This window comes from Vicugna pacos, unplaced genomic scaffold (assembly GCF_048564905.1).
Source record: "Vicugna pacos unplaced genomic scaffold, VicPac4 scaffold_105, whole genome shotgun sequence".
Lineage (NCBI taxonomy): Eukaryota > Metazoa > Chordata > Mammalia > Artiodactyla > Camelidae > Vicugna > Vicugna pacos.
In genome coordinates this window covers 1,017,830-1,037,083 of record NW_027328785.1, presented here as the reverse complement: position 1 = coordinate 1,037,083, position 19,254 = coordinate 1,017,830, and the positions used below count along the sequence as shown (strand labels likewise).

At 49.3% G+C, this 19,254-nt stretch overlaps 1 long non-coding RNA gene across 1 annotated transcript; it reads right to left on the bottom strand.

The window, feature by feature from the left end:
- Window positions 1-871: 871 nt before the first annotated feature.
- LOC140694857 (uncharacterized) lies at window positions 872-6,758 on the bottom strand. The gene is made up of 5 exons (XR_012070501.1): window positions 6,664-6,758; window positions 4,955-5,071; window positions 4,362-4,536; window positions 4,162-4,243; window positions 872-930 (listed from the first exon to the last, which is right to left on the bottom strand). It is a non-coding gene; the product is annotated as an uncharacterized lncRNA (long non-coding RNA).
- Window positions 6,759-19,254: the final 12,496 nt, after the last annotated feature.

Sequence of the window (19,254 nt, the reverse complement as noted above, 5' to 3'; positions counted from 1 at the left end):
CAATGACCCCGCGAGATGTTTAATAACATTCCAGATTTGCAGATTAGGAAACAGGCTGAAAGAGGTGGGGGCTGGGTTTGGGTGCACAGTTAATTCAATTGCCACTGGACCCCACACTTCCCATTGCCTGAAGGCACCCTAATCCTCACTGGGACCCCTGTGGTCCCCTGAAAGCCCAGCACCCTGATCAAATTGACCCTGCGGTAGTGGGAACCCCTCTTGAGTGTGGAGAGTTCCCTGCCCCGAGATGCCATGCATCAGCAAGCTCCCGCTCACCCCAGGTTAACATCAGCCCAGCTGTACAGTCTCCCAACCCGCTTCCCTCCCTGACAGGCACCCCCATCCTTACCACCGAGTGTACTGCAGGAATTCAGGCACAGGGATGCCCAAATCAACACGAGGCCACCGGTTATAGAAACAGCAGACTCCCAGCCCCACCTGGGTTGCGAGGGGACAGAAGGTGTCCTCAACTTTCATGTGTCTAAGACAATCTTCTTCAGCTGGAGGTTCTAGAGAAAAATAAAAGGTCCAAAACATAGTTCGGTGAGGAATTCCTCCAAGGACCTGACTCCAGTGTCTACAACCATGTGTACCTACCCCCGGAATTGGGGTGAAGGTGGATTATTGATCAGCACAACCCCTGGTGGCCCAGCTCCTTGGCTTGGCTGCCCAGAGGGGGCTGGGGGAATGGGTAAGGCCAGGGCACTCAGGAAAAGCACAGAGGACCTGACCTCTCCCTTCTGCATACGTAAACCCTTCCCCAAATCTCAAGGCATTGGACAGAGAGCCGCCACAATAATGAGATGCTCCCATCTCTTCACTCACTCCTGTCGGTTCACTTACATGCTGAGCATCCACTGGGTCCCAGGACAAGACACATAGAATGGCTGATGGGACAGGCTTGTTCCTTCCCCCTGGAACCTGTTCAATCTGATCAAAGAATGATCACTCATAAAGAGTTTCTCAAAATTATACAGAGACCAAAGACCAACTGCAGAGTGAACCAAATTTAAAAATATATATGAAGATCCCCCAGTCTCCCCGCCTAAGGTTAACAGCATAAAGCAAAAAATTCTTGCCTTTAATCACCAGGGAAGTTGTCACCCCCTCTCAGGTGGAAAGGAGAGTTATTCTTTGAGCACGTCACAGAAGTGCTCCATCGGATTGGACCAGGGCATCTACATTCATTCAGCAAATGTGTATAAGCTCCTACTACATACGGGAATCTCCTAACTAGACCGTTCCCAAGGCTCTCGGGCTTTATCAGTCAACAAAATAGACATGACTCCCCATCACTGGGGGCTCAGAATTTTAGCAGAGGAAACAGGCAGCATGTTGGGGTAGCAAGAGTTTGGATAAATTTTTAAAAATGAGTGATATGAGCAAACTCGTGTGATGGCAGTGGGGTGGGAGGCAGGCAGGAGGGAATAAGGCAATCCTGGCAGATCTCACGGAGTAATGAACTTGAAGCAGAATAGATCCGGAGGAAGAAGGAAGAGCCGGAGCCAGAGGCCCCCAGAGTGAGGGGGAGAGTGTGGGCAGAGAGGCAGAGCACGCCGGGTCCTGAGGCCTTTGTGACGACTTTGGCTCCTAATGACATGGTGACCCGTTTAGTGAGTTTTGAGGGGAGGGGTGATGTAGTCCAACTTATGCTTTTGTGTTTGTGTTTTTTGGGGGGAAGTAATTTATTTATTTTAATGAATGTGCTGGTGATTGAACCCAGGATCTCAAGCATGCTAAGCATGCGCCCTACCACTGAGCAACACCCACCACCCCCAATGTATGTTTTTACAGGCTCCCTCTGACTCTGTGTGGATGAGAGATTGTAGGAAAGCAAAGATGGAAACAGAAGGCTATTGGTATCCAGGAAAGGCTGAAGGTGGCTCTTAGGAGGGCGGGGAGCAGAGAGCAGGTATTTAATTAAGACAGAATATCCAGAATTTTCTAACAAGCTGGATTTGCTGTCTGTGAGTGTAAAAGAAAGAGAGAGAAAGGACATGGTTCCAACATCTGGGCCTGGACAATGGGAGGGATGTCCTCTCCATCCACAGGGGATGGGAAAAGGTGGGGCTGAGCAGGTGGAAAGGGGCTGGTATCAGCTCAGTTCTTCAATGTCATGGTTAAGGGGTGTATTACATATTGCCACAGAAGTGCCTAATAGGTAGAGGAATCTGTTTTCTTTTTCTTTTTAACATTTAAAAAATATAATTAAACATATTAATTGTATTATGAGAATGATTTGGGAATTTTGTTTCATGCCAAGTTATATGTTATATATAGCCAAATGGAACATATATCAAAAAGGGGAGAAATGAGGGCTTTCACATAAACTGACTGTCCGTAACTTAGGTAAAATTTCAATAAAACCAGTCTTCAGGGCAAAAACCTCATCTCGGTGTTACATAAAAATAAATGAAAAACGACTATGTTGATGTACCATTATTTCATGTTACATAATAGCCCCAAACTAACAGTGTTTAACTATGAGGCTTGTAGAAATACTATTCGCTTTATTCACATAAATACAGAAGTGCAGAAATGTTCTAAGGTAGAATTAGCATCTTAGTGGAAATAATACATATTTGAGCATTTTACATGATATATATGTACTGATTCAAAATTTGGAAAAGTAATTTCATAGTAGAACATATGTATGAATGTGAAAGCAAGATGAATGAAAGGAAAAGAATGTGATGTGAGTCTCAGGGATAAAGGCTCAGATGGAAAGGGGAAATCAGGGAATTTTGGAGAAATCGAGAAATTGATGGCATGCCAATTTCCAAGGCTGGGTTGCTTCCACCAAAGGAATAGCAGAGAGAGAGAGGAGAGGCCCAGGAACCCACCCTGGGGAACACCCACAGTATATGTTTGGAAAAAACAGGAGACATTGGCAAAGGACCAGCCAGCAGGCCAAAAGCAGAAACAGACAGAGAGATGGGCTGGAGGTTGAGTGAAGCAGGAACACGGGGTAGGAGGGATGGAAGAGCTGGGTCAAATGCTGCCGAGGGGCCAAGCATGATGAGGAGTCAAAATTGACCACTATATTTAGCAACATGGGGTCACTGATGGCCTTGACAGGGCAGTTTCCATAGAGCGAGGGATCAGGCGAAAAGCCAGAATGGGTGTAAAAGGGGATGGCTCAAGAGAAGATGCAGACAGTGAGTTTAAACAACTCCTTAAAGATTTGCTGCAAAGACACAGGGTGGCAATTGGTGGGGGTGAATTAGGGTCAAGGAGTGCTGTTGGTTTAAGAGGATGGACGTTTATATACTGATGGTGCCAACTAGCAGGAGAACAAAATAGATGAGGCAGTGAAAGAGAGGATGGTTTTGGGAGTGACAACCCAGAGAAGATTGGAGGGATGGGGCCTCGGGGACTTTTGGAGGAACTGGCTTTCGATGCCACTTTTAATAAGCGGTGGGGCACCGAGAGTGAGGTCACAGGCATCAGAAGGCGAGTGGATGTGCTGGGAGTTGCTTGTGAAATTTCTCTTCTGTTGGCTTGTTTGCTTGTTCAAAGTAGAAAACTAACCTTACCAGCTGAGGAACAAGGAGGAAGAAAGAGTTACTGGAGCCATGAGCAGAAGATAAGAAAGAGCCTTCCAGGGAGAATGGGACAGTAAAAAGGGCAGGGGGAGGCGGGGGAGTGCGCTCCCAGAAAGTTACATTTTCTCTTTGACGTCCCCAAATGTGTGATGTGTTATTACCCTTCCTGCTGTCTACAAAATAAAAATTAATTATGGTTCAGAGGAAATGCTATTTCATTCAAAGAGGCTGCCTGTTTCTCATGAATGGTCATCTTAAACTGCAAATATTACAAACAATGTTGAAAAGATGAACCTGTGTACCTAAAATCCCCTATTTTCTATTAATCTGTTTACTACTTAGTTCCCCTATCAATAACACATAACAAATACTGCCATGATGGAGGTACATCGATGCTTAAAAGGAAATGAGATCTGTATCCTTTTGCTAAATTCCATGGCTTCCTTAATATGCAGTTCCACTTGGAATTTAGGAATGTCTGGTATAAGAAGTGAGAAACAGTTTGAGAAAATCCCGGCTCAGAATTATACATCACAACCACATCTCACAAGTATATACAGCCGTAAAAAAGTTTAAAAGCAAAACTCCGTAACTACTCTTAAAGACCTTTGCAAACCTGGGCCTGCCAAGATGTTTCCAAACTGGAAAGGAACTCCAATCTCTTGCCTGGTACCGGACCAGAGGCTGGCCAGCCTTTTCTGTAAAAGCGAGAGAGTAAATATTTTCAGTTTTGCAGATCATTTTGTTGTAACCATGCAGGTAGGCAATAAGAAAGCTAAGAGCACTGGGAGATAGGAAACAAACGGGCATGCCCACACTCTCCCTTCCACTCAGGGCAGCTTCTCTGTGGTGGGGAGCTTTGCCACAATCACTTGCTTCTTTTTTCCATTGGTTTCTTTGTTTCCACCTTACTGCTCGAGCTCAGAACTTCAGGTGGGCCTGGTCCTTCAGCATCCATGCAGAGAAGGCTGAGCGGGGTTGGGAACCCCACCTGATGGAGAAGAGAGATTACTGGGAGGGACATTGTGGAGGCCACCATGACACGAGACAATCACACCTTCCGGGGTGAAAGGGAATGAAGACAAGGGAAGGACACAGTAGTGGGACCCCTAGGTCGCCTGCCAGGCTTGTTCTCCCTCCACGGCAACCATGGGGGCCTGGGGGGTGTTGGGCTTCAGCTACGGTGATTAGGATGAAGGGACTCAATATAAAGGACCCTCCAACTCCTCACTAGGTTCCAAACGCAGCCCCTCTAATTCCACCCTCTGAGTTTCTGGAACTCTGCTGGAAGAATACATGAGCAGGCCAGAACCAGAGCCCAAGCCAAACATGACAGGGGCTCGTGGGGCTGTAACCCCATGCTCAGTGGTCGGGGACTCCTTGCAAATCTGCAGAAATCCCTGTTCCACCTCATTCCTGGGAGAAACCCCAGATCTCCTCCTGCTCTGTCTGTTCTTCTCTTGAGGCTATTGTCCTGGAGGGATGCTGAGTCCTTGAACCTGGTCCTCCAAACGTACATAAGCAGCCTGTTCAATAAAACAAATTATGCACTTTTTCACATTTGCCAGTTTTTTGATTCCAGAAAGGCTGTGGGACTCATTCTCACAGTCTCCTGTGCCGTCACCACATGGTGGCCCTCTGCTCATGTAAACACGATTTCCCACAACTGCACCCTGCCTCCCAGCTTGTCAGAGGGGAGTGTCCCACAAAGACACAGGTGTTTGTGAGGATCCTGTCCCCCAGCAGAAAGCCTGCTCCTGGAGCCACGGACAGGGATCTGGCCTCCTAAGCCGCTCAGCTCTAATTCAAAGCCTAAAGTGGGGGCCCCGAACATTGCTGAATGACTTTCTGAATCACCTGGACTGGAGGGGACTGATTTTCTTTCCAGGAATGGAGGTAGCGCAGCCTCCATTTTCAGGGCTGACCTTGACGATGGATCTAGTTCCCCCGACTGCACCGCAGGAAGGAGTGGCCCTTCCATCCCACAGGTTGGAGACCCAACCCAAGGGAGTACTGAAGCAGTGCATTGCTGCCAGGTCCAGCATCCCTGCAGAGTGGCCTCTGCCCTTGAATGACCCCCTTCCCAGGGCCTTTCTTGCCCCGACACGACCACAACCCAGTCTGTGCCAGAGCTCTGGGGCTCTGCGTGTCCAGGGCACACAGGTGGGACCTGAACCAGGTGTCCCCTGGGCCTCAAGGGAGAGAGGTCTGCTTCTGCATCAGGGGAAGGTGACCCCACAAGGCTGGCAGGACACTCTCAATATGGACCTCCAGGAGCCCTGAGAGCAGTTTCCCTGCAGGTGTTAAGAGCCATCATCAGGAGGGCAGGCCCCTCTTTGTGCAGACCATCCAGCAGTGCTGGGCCCACGTGCTGACCTCAGAAATCTACATGCCCCCAGGATACCCCAGGCAACCTCACAACTTCGTCACTTGGTGACCTGGGTACCACGAGCTCCTTGGCCATCCCATGAGGGTGGTCCTTGCAGGCATGGTCTCCAGGTTCTCCCGTTGAGAAATCCCCCTGGGTTTCTGTGGTCACAGAGCAGACACCAGAAGATTCTAGTCCTGCAGTGACCCCCACAGCAGTCAGCTCCCCTGTGCATGTCCAGGGACAAATGACAGCAATTTATTGCCAGGTACCGTGATGAACAAGGGGGTGGGATTCCATACTAAGTTCAGGATCCTGGTAACTCACTCTGCACCCCAAAAAGCTTCCATGAGAAATGTGTGTATTGGGATGTCTGTGCCCCTAGAAGAGCTGTTCCTGAGGGTTCCTGGGACCCTCCAGCCCCTCTCAAGGTTCTCAGATCCTGGGTCTAAATTTCTATCTGCCTCTTTTGGTGTACGGCCACCTGTGTCTCGTGGTCATGGGTCACTTTATTGCATGACTTGGCATGTTCTTAGTGCTCGTCCTCCACCCCTGCACTAGACTCCCAAGATGTTCCCACTGACCCTTGGCTCCCTGGGTGGCTCAGGGGGCCCTAAGTCTGCACCCTTCACTCTCCTCCTCTACCCCCACCTCTGGGGCCACCCCTAGGTGGACTTGGAGGTGTTTGTAAATGAGTCTTACACAAGGACATGTCTGGACAAAGCAGGACCCCACCCCCGGAAAACTCACCTGCTCCCTTCTCAGAAGAGGACCCCACAGCCCCACATTGCCTCCCAGGGGTCTACTCAGGACACAGTCCCCCAGTTCTGGACAAGGTGTCTCCCTGGAATCCTTGCTTCCAGGAAGAGTCTCTCTGTCCTTCTTCAGAGTTTAGAGGTGTTCCCATGTCCCTGACCACAAAGATGCCCAGCACAGTCCCTTCAGTGACCTGGAGAGACAAGTAACTTATGTGGCCACAGGTCTCACAGGACACACCTGCAGTGACCCCAGGCTAAAGGGCTGTCCTTCTGCCTTCTCAGGTGTGGCTCCCGTGGTAACTTTTTGCAGGGGGCCCAAACGGGGAGTGTGGCCCAAAGCAGTTCATGGGGCTCTCTGGGCAGGGAAGACTTGGGCCAGGTGGCCTTGCCTGGTTTCCCTGCTGGGCCACTCTGAAAACCCCCGCTCCTCTGGCTGTGGCTGGAGGCCCCTCAAACCTCAGGGTGGGGCTCTTTCTCTCAGCCTCCACTGACTCCAAAGCCACGCTGGTGCTGGCGAGGGGAAAGAGCTTTCTTGCCTTCTTTTGGCCAAGTTGCCACAGGTGGATGCTGCGGGGAGCTGGAGAGAGAGGTAGCACTTGCTCAGATGTGAGTGGTTAAGCAATTTGACACCCTGTCAACTAGCCTTAAACATTGGATTGAGGTCTTTCCCGGTAAAGCTGGAAGTTACTTTCAGTAACTTGTCTAAAGATTTCTTTTTTTTTTCCACTTAAAGACTCATAAAACCTCTCCCAGGTCATTCCTGGTATGGACCATTATCCAGGGATCAATCAGGAAATGCAGGAGGAGAGGGGTGGGGGTGGGGGAGAGGGGAGGTTAGATCAGATCCCACGGAGAGGAGATGCCCCTCCCAGGAGCCTCACACTGGGCAGTGGCTTCTGGCATCCAGCTCTCCTGTTCTCAGGCCCATTCCATCTGCGGGGTTTTCCAAAAACATAATGGTGGAAGGGCCATGGAGGACACCTAGAACTTCCAGAATAGACAGGGGGAGCAGAGTTACCATGCTGGCCCTGGGTTTGGAGACAGACCTACAGTGGAGACCACAGGCTTCTGAGAAGCCAGTTTCGAAATAAAGGCAGTATGCACTGGAATACCCGGCTCGAGAGAGTGCTTCATCATAGACATGTAATTTACATAGTTCTCACCACTAAATTCTGTGTTCCCAACACGCTACATGAATGACGGCTTCAACACACACTCATTTCTGAGATGTGAAAAAGTGTAGAGCTGCTCTTTCATCCTGCATAATGGGCATGGCTACACTTAAGAACACTTACCAAGATTTCTCAGCAAGAGCCAATTTCGAAATAAAGGCAGTTTGTGCAGGAAAACCCTGTTGGAGTGAGGGCTTCCCCATACACATGTAAGTTATAGAGTTCCCCTCACCATGAAACGCTGTTCCCAACATGCTACATGCATGAAGGCTTCGACACACATTCAGTTCTAAGATGTAAGCATGTGGAGAGCCGCTCTTTCATTCAGCACAAAAGGCATGGTTACACCCAGGAAGATTTACCCAGATTTCTCAGCTGCTTCCTTCAGCCAGATTCAAAATAAAGGCAGTTTGTGCTGGGAAAGCCTGTTGGAGCGTGTTCAGAGCTGTTTCGGGCTCTGTCCCAGCTGGAGGGTGCAAAGCCCAACCTCCAGAAAGAGGGACCAGGATCCCACCCGCCAGGTGGTGTTGCCTTTGTTGGGGAACAGTGATCTTTGGGTAAGATATTTTGCGGCTCTCTCTAAAAACTGCTTTGACTTAAGTTTGCATCCTAGTCACCAGTTCCAGGACAACAGAAAAGGCATACCCTACATCCCTTTGCACTCAACTCTTCCCAAAAGAGCAAATATTTGTCCATGAAAATACCAGCTGCTCTTCTAAGGCCCACTAAATACCCAGCAGTGTGGGCGGTGCACTCTTGATCAGGGACAGGTGGAGAGGGAACAGCGGTCCTCCAGCAGGCTTGGCCTGGTGTGGCAGCTGCGCTGTGGGTGCGTGGTGGGGAGGGAATGCAGGGAATCCTGTTTGAGGGGCCTCTGTGCACGCCTGCATTATAGTCTGAGGTTTCATACAAAGGCTCCAGGCATCCTAACTGGTCAGATACAGCCCCCACCCTTGGGCTGGAACCACCAGGAGATAAGTACCTGTAACAGGGACGGTGCCTGGTGTGGGGAGAGGTCATGGGACACTCCGGGGGCAGGGGCGGTGGTGCTGGGGAAGGCAGGGGATGCAGTGAAGGGTGGAGGGAGCAGGGTCCTTTGCTTGGGGGTGCGAGTTCTTTGGGAGACCACAGGGAATGGCACACATCATCCCCACCCTATACCCCAAATTCCTAGCCCCGCCAACACAGGGGCTGCTCTGCACCCTCTCAACGTGGCTCTCCTGTAAGACCGCACCCAACCAGGCATCTGGCACCCTGCCCTACCTCCCCTCTTGGGACAGATCCCGTCTTCTTGGAAACTGCCTAGCAGCGCGTATTCAAGGCCGGCAGCCGGCCTGGCGGATTTGCACTTCAGGTGCCCTACCTGGCCAGCCGTGCCTGCCTGGGCTCAGTCCTCTATCTTGCCCACCGGTAGCCTGGGTCCACTTCCGGTGCAAGCGGAGGCCCCGGAGCCCAGGCTGAGCCCCGCACACAGACAGGTGAGGGTGCCCCCGCCCCGCCGCCTCGCCGCCCCGCCCACTGGTGGCAGCACTGCCCCAGCCTCCGGCCGGTGCCACCTGCAGGTGAGGACGTCCGCGCGGCCCCGCCCGCCCCGGCCCCGCCCAGCTGCCCCATAAGCCTCCCCCCACCCCCGTCCTGGCCGCGCCCTGGCTCCCATTGGCTCCGAAAGTTCTGCCCTCGCACGTCTAGCCTCGGGAGGACGCAGACGCAAGCGCTAGGGGAGGGCCCCGTGGCGTTGCCATGGATACAGACGCCGCGCTCCTCGCGGGCCGGCGTGCGCTTCTGGGGCAGGCAGCGGGCTCCGGAAGTGTGCAGCTGCCCGGGACCATGGCGGTGTTTGCTGCTGGGGATGGCGGCTTGCTTGGCCGGGCCACTAGTTCTGGCCGCGTCAGTCGGCGGCCGACATCTTTTCTGGGGCGGCGTCTCACAGACGGTAAACGTACGGCCGCGCCGTTGGCGGGGCCAGTGTACATGGACCGGGGTGGGATCCGGGTTGGTGTGGCGGCCGGGGAGGGCTGTGGTGCCGGGGAGCGGGTTGGGGCGGGGGGGACAGGGCTGGGGCACAGCCTCCGGCTTTCCTCCCCCTCGGGCTCTGGGGCTTGGACCGCGAGTCCGGGTAGCCCTGCGTGGCCGCGGCCTCCCAGAACCCCTGGGAAGGGCAGGTGGAGGACCCGTCTTTTATGAAGCGGGGCCTTACCCGCGTTTTGAAGAGCCCCAGAAACAGATGTTGGAATAGGGTGGTTTATCAGCCTTGTATATCAGCAGGGAAATTTCAGTTCCATCCAGATGTTGGCTCCTTCGCTAAAACTCAGGAATAAGACAAGGGTCAGTGTCAATTAGCAGTTATCTAGGGCTTGACTCAAAATAGACTGTGCGGGGTGTAGAGATGGTAGATGGGCCCTCCCTTTCAAGGTTGGTAGTCTTCTGGGATTAGAGGCCTCAGTTGAGGATTACATCCTCATCTGCAGTAATGGAGGTTGTGGGAAACATTAACACAGAGAAGGGAGGGGTGTTGCTGCGGTAACTCATTAAAGAAGCCAGGACACTTGCCTGGCTCTTGTGTAGGAGAGTCTCGCCTAGGGTACGGCAGCAGTTATCAAAGTGAGTCCGAGGCCCCTGAGATGCAAGACTATTTTCGTAGGAACGCCGGGAAGTCACCTGCCTTTTGCACACTCTTACACTCCCGAGTTTCCTGTGGGGTTTTCCAGGGAAAACCTAGTCTGTGATATCACAAAACAGGTAATGTAGAGGCAGATAGAATTAAGCTCTCACCAGTCCAAAAGAGATTCTCAGAAATTAAAATCACTGCTATTCCTCTCATTAATGATTTTTGTTTAGAAAAATATACTTATTTTTTGCTTAAGAGTATTAATGGTATCATGTAGTAGGTTGTTATTATTTTTAAGTGAACTCATAAGCATTTTTTAAAGTTCTTATTTAACTTCTAACACAGGAACTATTGATAGATTTAACCCACATAAACAGCAGCCTTTTGAAGTCCTCAGTATTTAAGAGTGTACAGGGGTCTTTAGGCCAAGAAGTTTGAGATCCCCTGGAGAACGGGTGCTCAGGTACTAGTCAGGTGCTTAGCGTTGATAGACACATGCCAAGATGTCTTCTGCATGTGCTCCCGGACTCGAAATAATTGGCCACACAGATCGGTGGGCAGTGCCTCCACTATACAAACCAGAAGCTGCTGAACGTGTCTTGAGTCTAGGCCATGTGCTGTGCAGAGATTCCCATTGTATCTGTTCTATCTAATCCGGGATTCCTGTGCAGAGACCTGGCTCTGAAGACCCGCTCTCCTTTGCTCCCTGCTAGGTACCTTCTGTGTTATGTCAACACTCCGGAGGGCTTCACCCTCTGTAGGGGCGTCTGTATCCACATCGCCTTCCTCCTGAAGACCCTGCTGAAAATGGAAGAGTCGGTGCTGGTGATACCCCCTTGGGGCCGCCTCTACCATTGGCAGAGCCTGGACATCCACCAGGTCCGGATTCCCTGGTCTGACATTTTTGATCTCTCAAGTCTCAACAGAAACATCCCTGACAATGAGTACGAACAGTTCATTGCAGGTGAGATGGTGATCGTTTAACTGGGGCCAGACGGTTTTTGTTCTGGTTCCGATGTGAACATCGGGCCGTCTTGCTTCGGGTTTGTCAGTCTGCTTAGGGGCCGTGCTCATGTTTCCTGCACTGCAGGTGAATTTGGTCTTTCCACAGTTTTTCTCAGGAAATATATCTGAAGTGTATGAGCTCTGTGTTCCCTCCCCTCTGAAAACCCTGGCCTTCTGGTGAGATGGAGCGGTGACAAGGAGGCCACTGCCACAGAGGCCTTGTCCCAGCAGGACTCGCTCCCTGGGCAGTAAGGGCCATTCTTACCTGAAGGAAAACACGATGTATGTGTACCATGGGCCACGTGCTGGAGAAGGTATGTAACCTCTCATTCAGTATAATTTGGTCCTGCTCAAGCTTCCCATTTTACTTTTTGTAGGAGGTAAGATTTGAAGATTTTCTTTGAATACAGCTATTTAGAGCTTATCTTTTTTTTTAATTGAAATGTGGTTGATTTACAATGTTTAGTTAGTTTCAGATATACAGCTGTTTTGTTAGTTTCAGGTATACAGCATAGTGATTCAGTTGTACATATACATAGTCTATTCTTTTTCAGGTTCTTTTCCATTATAGGTTGCAAGATACTGAACATTTTCCCCTGTGTTCTACAGTGAATCCTTGCTGTTTGTCTGTTTTACATATAGTAGTTTGTAATTGTTAATCCCAAACTCCTAAGTTTGTTTCCTAAGTCTGTGAGTCTGTTTTTGTTTTGTAAATAAGTTTATTTGTATCTTTTTTAAAAATTCCACATATAAGTGGTATCATATGTTACTTGTCTTTCTCTGTCTGAGTTATTTCACTTTAGTGTGATAATCTCCAAGTCCATCCATGTTGCTGTAAATGGCATTATTTCCTTCTTTGTTACAACTGTGTAATATTCTTTTATATCTAAATACTACATCTTTATCCAGTCATTTGTCAGTGGGCGTTTAGGTTGCTTCTATGTCTTGGTCATTGAAAACAATGCTGCTGTGAACATTGGGGTGCAGGTATATTTTGAAATTAAGGTTCCCTCTGGATATATGCCCAGGAGTGGGATTGCTGGATCAAATGATGTCTTTTTTTAGTCTTTTGAGGAATCTCCATACTGTTTTCCACATTGGCTTCACCAAACTACATTCCCAGCAATAATGTAGGAGGGTTCCCTTTTCTCCAAGCCTCTCCAGCATTTATGGTGAGTGGATGTTTGAATGGTGGCCATTCTGAGTAGTGTGAGATGATAGCTTATTGTAGTTTTGATTTGCATTTCTCAGATAATTAACGATATTGTGCCTTTTTTTCATATGCCTATTGGCCATTTGTATATCTTCATTGGAGAATTGCTTGTTTAATTGTTCTGCCCATTTTTGGATTGGGTTCTTTATTTTTTTTTCTTATAAAGTTGTATGAACTATTTTTATACTCTACAAGTTAAGCCATGTTCAGTCTCATCTTTTGCAAATATTTTCTCAAATTCCATAGGTTGTCTTTTCATTTTGCTTATGGTTTCTATTGCTTTGAAATAGATGATAGGTGTAACTAGGTCCCATTTGTTTATTTTGGCTTTTATTTTCTGTTGCTTGGGTGGATTGCCCTAGGAAAACACTGCTGATATATATGTCAAATAATGTTTTGCCTATGTTTCCTTCTGAGAGTTTTTTAGCGTCTTGTCTAATGTTTAAGTCTTTAAGCCATTTAGAGTTTTTTTTTTTGGGTTTTTTTTTCAACTCTATTATATTCTTTCAATTTGTGGTTAACCTATTTTTCAAGTATATCAACCCATTATCATATCTATTTCCTTTAGACTGATAATCACGTAGGCTCCAACACATCCTAAGAATAATGAGAAAAAGGAAAAAGAAAGAGAAAAAAAATCTATCTTTTCTTGCTACCGTCTCCCTTTCCCACCTTTTTGTATTTTGATGTACTTTTTCTTTTTTACATCTTCATGTTTATTGTCTTGTAACTCGTTATTTCATTTCCAATGATGGTTTTCCCATTTCTATAGCATCCTGCTTCCTTTCTGTTAAGAGTAGAACCTTTTAATGTCTCTGTTTGGTTCCATAATGCTGAATTATCTCCCTAAACCCCTCCCTCCTGAGCATCTGAATACTCAGTACAGGGAAGCCAAACCATCCTAGCCTTCATCGGTCTTGGGATGCAATCTTCAGAGTGGGAAAGAAGAATCATTGAAAAATAATATTCTGTTTGTTGCTTTCTACCCTTGCCCAGAGAGTGAGAATCACCTCTGAAGGCGGAGGAAGAAAGATGGGGGCACGGGGCACAAAGTCTTTTCTCCTTTTGCTACTGAAAAAATGATTTCTTTTGTAATTAGTGATGATGCCTTTTAAATTGGTAAGATCGAGATTCCACAGCTTCAGCGCCTGTGAATAACCAGCTGGGAGAAAGCTCTCCAGGGCCCCTGCAGTGGGAAAGGCAGCCCCTCTGAGCACCTGTTGTTCTGTATTCTTCCTGCCTCCACACAGGTTCGCTAGGCACTGTGCAGGATGATGCAGTTCCCCGAGGTGGAGGACTGGGAGACCCCTGCTTGGTGGCGAGCCACAGGAGCCCACACTTGAAGGACAAAGTGAAGAGTAGTGGGGCGGGCATAGGAACAGAGGATGGTTGAGACCCAGGATAGTTTCCTGGAGGCCAGCAGGTGAGACTGGTGGGGCAGATGGGGCCCTGGTGCATGGGCAGTGCTTGAGGGATCTGAAGCAAAGATATGAACCAAGATACTGGATTCGTGTGGGGGTAAATCTCCCCCTGGAGGCTACGTGGCAGTGCAGCGAGCCCAGGAGGAGCGGGCATTTCCCCAAAGTTGGGTTGACAGATCACAACCAACTCACTGGGAACCGAGAGGTACAGAGATATTGTTAACTTTTTGTCCCTCTTCCTGGAAAAAAATTGCTTCCTGTTGAATAGCCTGTGTAGTTAGTGAGAATTAAAGACATGAAGTAACATTTCCTCAAAAGTCATCCATTGTGTAGTTGTTAATAAGGGTGAAATGCAAACTTGAATAGATTAAATCAAACAGTCATCATCATATTTTAAAATCTTTTAAAATAAAAAATCTTGCTGTCTTTGCTCTTCATTTCAGGGTTCACTTGGTGATAATAGTAACAAAAGCAACAGCAAACCTTTAAAGAATTCTGTCCTGCTGTTCCAGGAACTCTGTTCATGACAAACCAATGAGGTGGCACTTTACAGGAAGGACAGTCATTAATCACACAGCTAGTAAATGGCAGGGGTGGGACTTGAACCCAAGCTGTCTGGCCCCAGAGCCCCCTCTCAGGCCCTTCAGTGCAGCTCATCACTTGGTATGCCCAACAGAGGCCAGCATTAAAGAGCAGCGTGACCTTGGCCAAGGCTGCTTCACTGCTTGGCCTCTGTTTCTTCATCTGTAGAATGGGGGTGTGGGCAGTGAACTCTGTGAGCTCAGTGGTCACTTCCTCCAGCTCTGCTATTCTACTGCTTTGAGTTAATTTAAGAAGTATTCGAGCCCCTGAATGGCCCACCCATAGGCTGGCGCTTTGCTAGGCCGTGGGTTACGGAGAAAAATAAGATCAGCCTGCTTCTCCGAGGAGCCTGTGTCCCTCCACGGCAAACGGCTGTGAGGCCCAGGCTCCCTCGCTGGCAGTCGGGGACTGGGCAGGAATGTCTGATAGAAGATGGAGTCATAGCCCCTCCGGGAACAGTGGTGGCCACAGAGCTATCAGGAGCGGGAGCATCTGTCCAGGCTGCTGAGAGTGGGGCCCTCATGAGGCCAGTAGCCCCCCCAAACTAAGCCCTCAGGACAAAGATCCAGCCATTCCTGCAGTGTCACAACAGAGCCAGTCCATCCTCATCACTGTGCCCCTGTTCTCCTTTGTCCTGGGGCCTCTCTTCCCCCTACACCCAGAAGACTCTTCTCCCTCTCTTCTCTAAGGGCTCCCTCACTTCACCCATGGTCCCTGCTTCCTGGGCCACCATCTCTGGAGTTGACGATTTGCCCCCTCACACCCTCCGTTTGATCAGGAGCCTGGGTAGACTTTCTTATGCTCACTTTCCCCCATGAGGTGATTTCTCCTCCGCTCTTGGGAGCACCTGGAAAACCCAGTCCATTCCTAGCAGTGCCAGCCACCCTGGCCTCCCTGCTCATCTGCCTCAGTCAGGAGCAGCTGGACCACCAACTCTGTATTGACTCACCGCCTACCATCAAGACGTCAATGTTGATTCTCCCTCCACCACCCAGTATGGTCATTGTAGGGTCTTCTTCTCCGTCAGACTGAGCCAGACACCTCCCATTCACCCTACCCCCGGGCTCATACCCGGGAGTGTCTCCACCCCAGGTCCAGCCTCTCTCCTTTATGTGCCCAACTCTAGCCATCCAGCTGCTTCTCCACCAGCCTCCTTGGCCCTCCTTCACCCTCACTGGGGCATCATGCACTGACTCCTCTGCTTTCCTACCTGTCCATGTTCCTCTTACTTCCACTTCCCCACCTTCCAGCTCTGCATCCACAGTCAGCACTCTATGAGAAACAAAACTCCCTTGACCCTTGATCTTTTCATTTCCTCACCAGGACGACTTCCATCTCGGTTCACCCAGCTCTATTTGTTCTGAGCCTGCAGACAGCAGGCTCTCCCAGCACAGATTTCTAAGACTACAAATCAATGCCCAGCATGTTGCCACTGCCAGGCAATCCTCCAGGATTTCTCTAGTGAGCACATTTCCCCACTTGCCATACAGTGCTGGCAACATTCTATGCTCTCTGCACACCTCTAAGCTTCCCTCTGTCTCTTCCCTGACTCCCAGCAGATGGCCTTGCCTCCTGCTTCAGAGAGGATGACATGTTACTGGAAAGGAACTCACTCACCTGCAGCAAATCTGCTCACCTCACCTTTTATCTGTCCCTCTCCCACCTGGACTCTAGCTGTAGTTGTTCTTAATTTAGTGAGTTTAGTTGACATATATATACACAGTTAAAAGCTTAGCACACTATAGGCTACCTTCTTGGGCTTACTTTTTCAATTTAACATAGAGTGTATGATGCATCCACTTCGTTGCATGTACCTGCAGTTCATTTGTTTTAACTGATCTTAAACGTTGTGTGTGTGAAAGTAACACAAGGCAAGTGTAAGCCAGGATTCAGGATGCTGGTTACTTCCTGTGAGAAGAGGCCTAGGGCAGGATAGGACACAGTATGTCACTGTCAATAGTCCTGTTCTGGTGCTGGGTTCACAACTGTTCCTTATAATATTAATTTTAATACATAAATACTTCTGACAGGCACCTAAGTTGAGAATGTGTCATGAGCCATGATATACAATGGATAATATTACATCATTATTGTTATGTAATCTTGTTATAAAATATATTAATCATAATCCTACATTGTTATGTGTTATATATTATATAGATGCATGAATTATATATTATATATATAAATAACTACATATGTATTATATACTATCTGATAATAAATAAACAGAACATAACATGCTAGTATATCTACTATTATGTATTATTTAATAAATAATATACTATATCCTGTTATATGACATGGCACCTAATCTTTAATCAAATAAAAGTATGTCACTATATGTAATGGTAATTAATAAAATTAAATGAAAATGCCCTCAGTTTTAACGCCAACACCGCTCCAGCTGTCACTGTCTATCTTCTTTCCTTTCATGGTCGAGGTCCTCACGGTGCTATCTGTTCCCCTTTTCATCTCGTTATCCTGAACCTTCCTCCCCCTCCCATCCCATGCTGCCTTCTTCCCCGTGGTCCCTCTAGTCACCAGCGGCCTCTGGGGCACTGATTTCTGGGCAGTGTCTCAGGCCCAATCTCACCATCCTGTCCTCCGCCTCTGCCACCGCTGGTGGGGATGTGTCGGGGGACAGAGTGCACCTGTTGTCCTGGAAGAGAATGAAGCACAGACTCCGTGACCAGCAGGAGGTGTGGCCAGGACCTGCAGGACTGGGGGAGAGCCAGACTGTCTGCATCCAGACCGGGGGCACTTGGAGTGTGAAGAAGCCCAGTCCTCACTGCCCCTGAAGTGAGGAAAACACCCTCAGGTGAGTTAAAGTGCTTATGACCTAGGTCTGTTGGCTGCAAAGGACAAAGGGGTCTCTAAGGGGAGGTTAGTTGATGTTCCAGGCCCCACCAAGGCCCTAAGGGCTGGCGGGGAAGCAGGCTGGATGCTCCACTGGACCCAGTGTCCCCTCGGGGGTGGGACCTTCCGGAACAAGCAGAGAGCCCTCAGTCTCTGGGGGAACGCGGCAGTGTGGGAGCATCCCTGCAGTGAGTCAAGTGACGTCAGGGCCTGTGGGATCCGTTTTTATGGCCACATTGAGCCACAGCAGGAGTGGATTCCTGTCTCTCCAGCTGACATCCTCGTGTCTGAGTGCCAGGTTTCAGACCCGATCCCCTGGGGCGCTAGGACAGTTATACACAGAGGCGGCTCGGGGAGGCCTCAAGAGGGCTGTACTGGTCTTGCTGCCGACACGATTACACAAAGATCAAACAATCCATCGATGGGAAGAAAATAAGAACCATGGTCACATCTGGACCGCAAGCTTAGATGTGGTATATGGGTGATATTTATCGACAATCTGGCGAGGATCTGGTCAAAGCTAGAGGCCAAGGCAGCAAACCGGTAGTGACACTAAGGAACATCGTGGTGCAGAGGCTGGACTGGGGGTCTGCAGGCTCCTCCCAGGAGGAGCCTTAGTGTTTGGGAGGTGACTAACGTGCCTGCTTCATGTCACTAGCAAGTGATGCCACCTGCGGAAAATCAGCTATAATCCTGAGCCGGGTCAGCCATGGGTGATGTGATAAAGGCTCCTACAAGAGGAGGCGCCAGACGGATAGTGAACCAACCAACAGGCTGATGAGTTTCTGGCCTGTGTTTACCGTGCTTTCGCAGCCAAGAATGAGGAGAGAGTTGAGTGTCTCACCATGAAGATTTTAACAACTTAAGAGAGTTCCGTGTCTCACTGCATTTCAGTGTCACCCGGAGGAATTCAAGAGGTGTTTAGACCCAGAGGGGACTAACAGCCTCTTGGTTCCTCATCAACCTCACAAACCCACCAGCCCTCTATGGCCAGACCTTGGCAAGTGCCTTCCCTTGTTCTAACAAATCCCTTTCCACTCACGCCTGTGGTATGCTTTTATTTTTGTTTAATTAATGGGAATGAAGATACCTTACAGCCTCTTCAGACCTTTCCTTAGGCCTTCTGCTCTTAGACCCCGGCAAGGGGGCCCGCTGCCCTGGGTCCTGCACTGCAGAGGGTCCCTCTGGCCCTGACACTTCCTCTGGCCACGCCCTCCATGGGGTGGATTCAGCAGGGCCAAGGGGACAGGGTCATTGGCTCCATCCCGTGCTCTAGAAACCCAGGACCCCAGATGCCCTGTCTCAGCAGCCCCTGACCCATTCCTAGTGCCTGCACCGGCTCTCCCGGAAGCTCAGATTCCCAGGACTCACAGAGAGGCCAAAGGGCAGCTGTATGTATGGAGGGTATGAGCAGATCCCGGATGTGAGTTTTGAGTGTTCCCCTGTGCACATCCAAGGCCCCTTGTGGCAAGAGATGGACCCAGCATTGGGAAGAAAAGGATCAGGCTAGTGGTCAGAGACTGGGAATCAGCTCTCCCCACACGCTCACTTTCTTTGCCGGACTCCCTTTGTCTTGGAATTCTAAATTTGAACCTGGCCTTCCCCCTTATAATGAACGTATATTTGTAAAGGCAGGACTTTAGAACCTACTGCACTTAACATGTTTACATGTATAGGATGTGAGTTCCCAGGTATGCTCTGGCCCTGCACTTCCAAAGGTCCA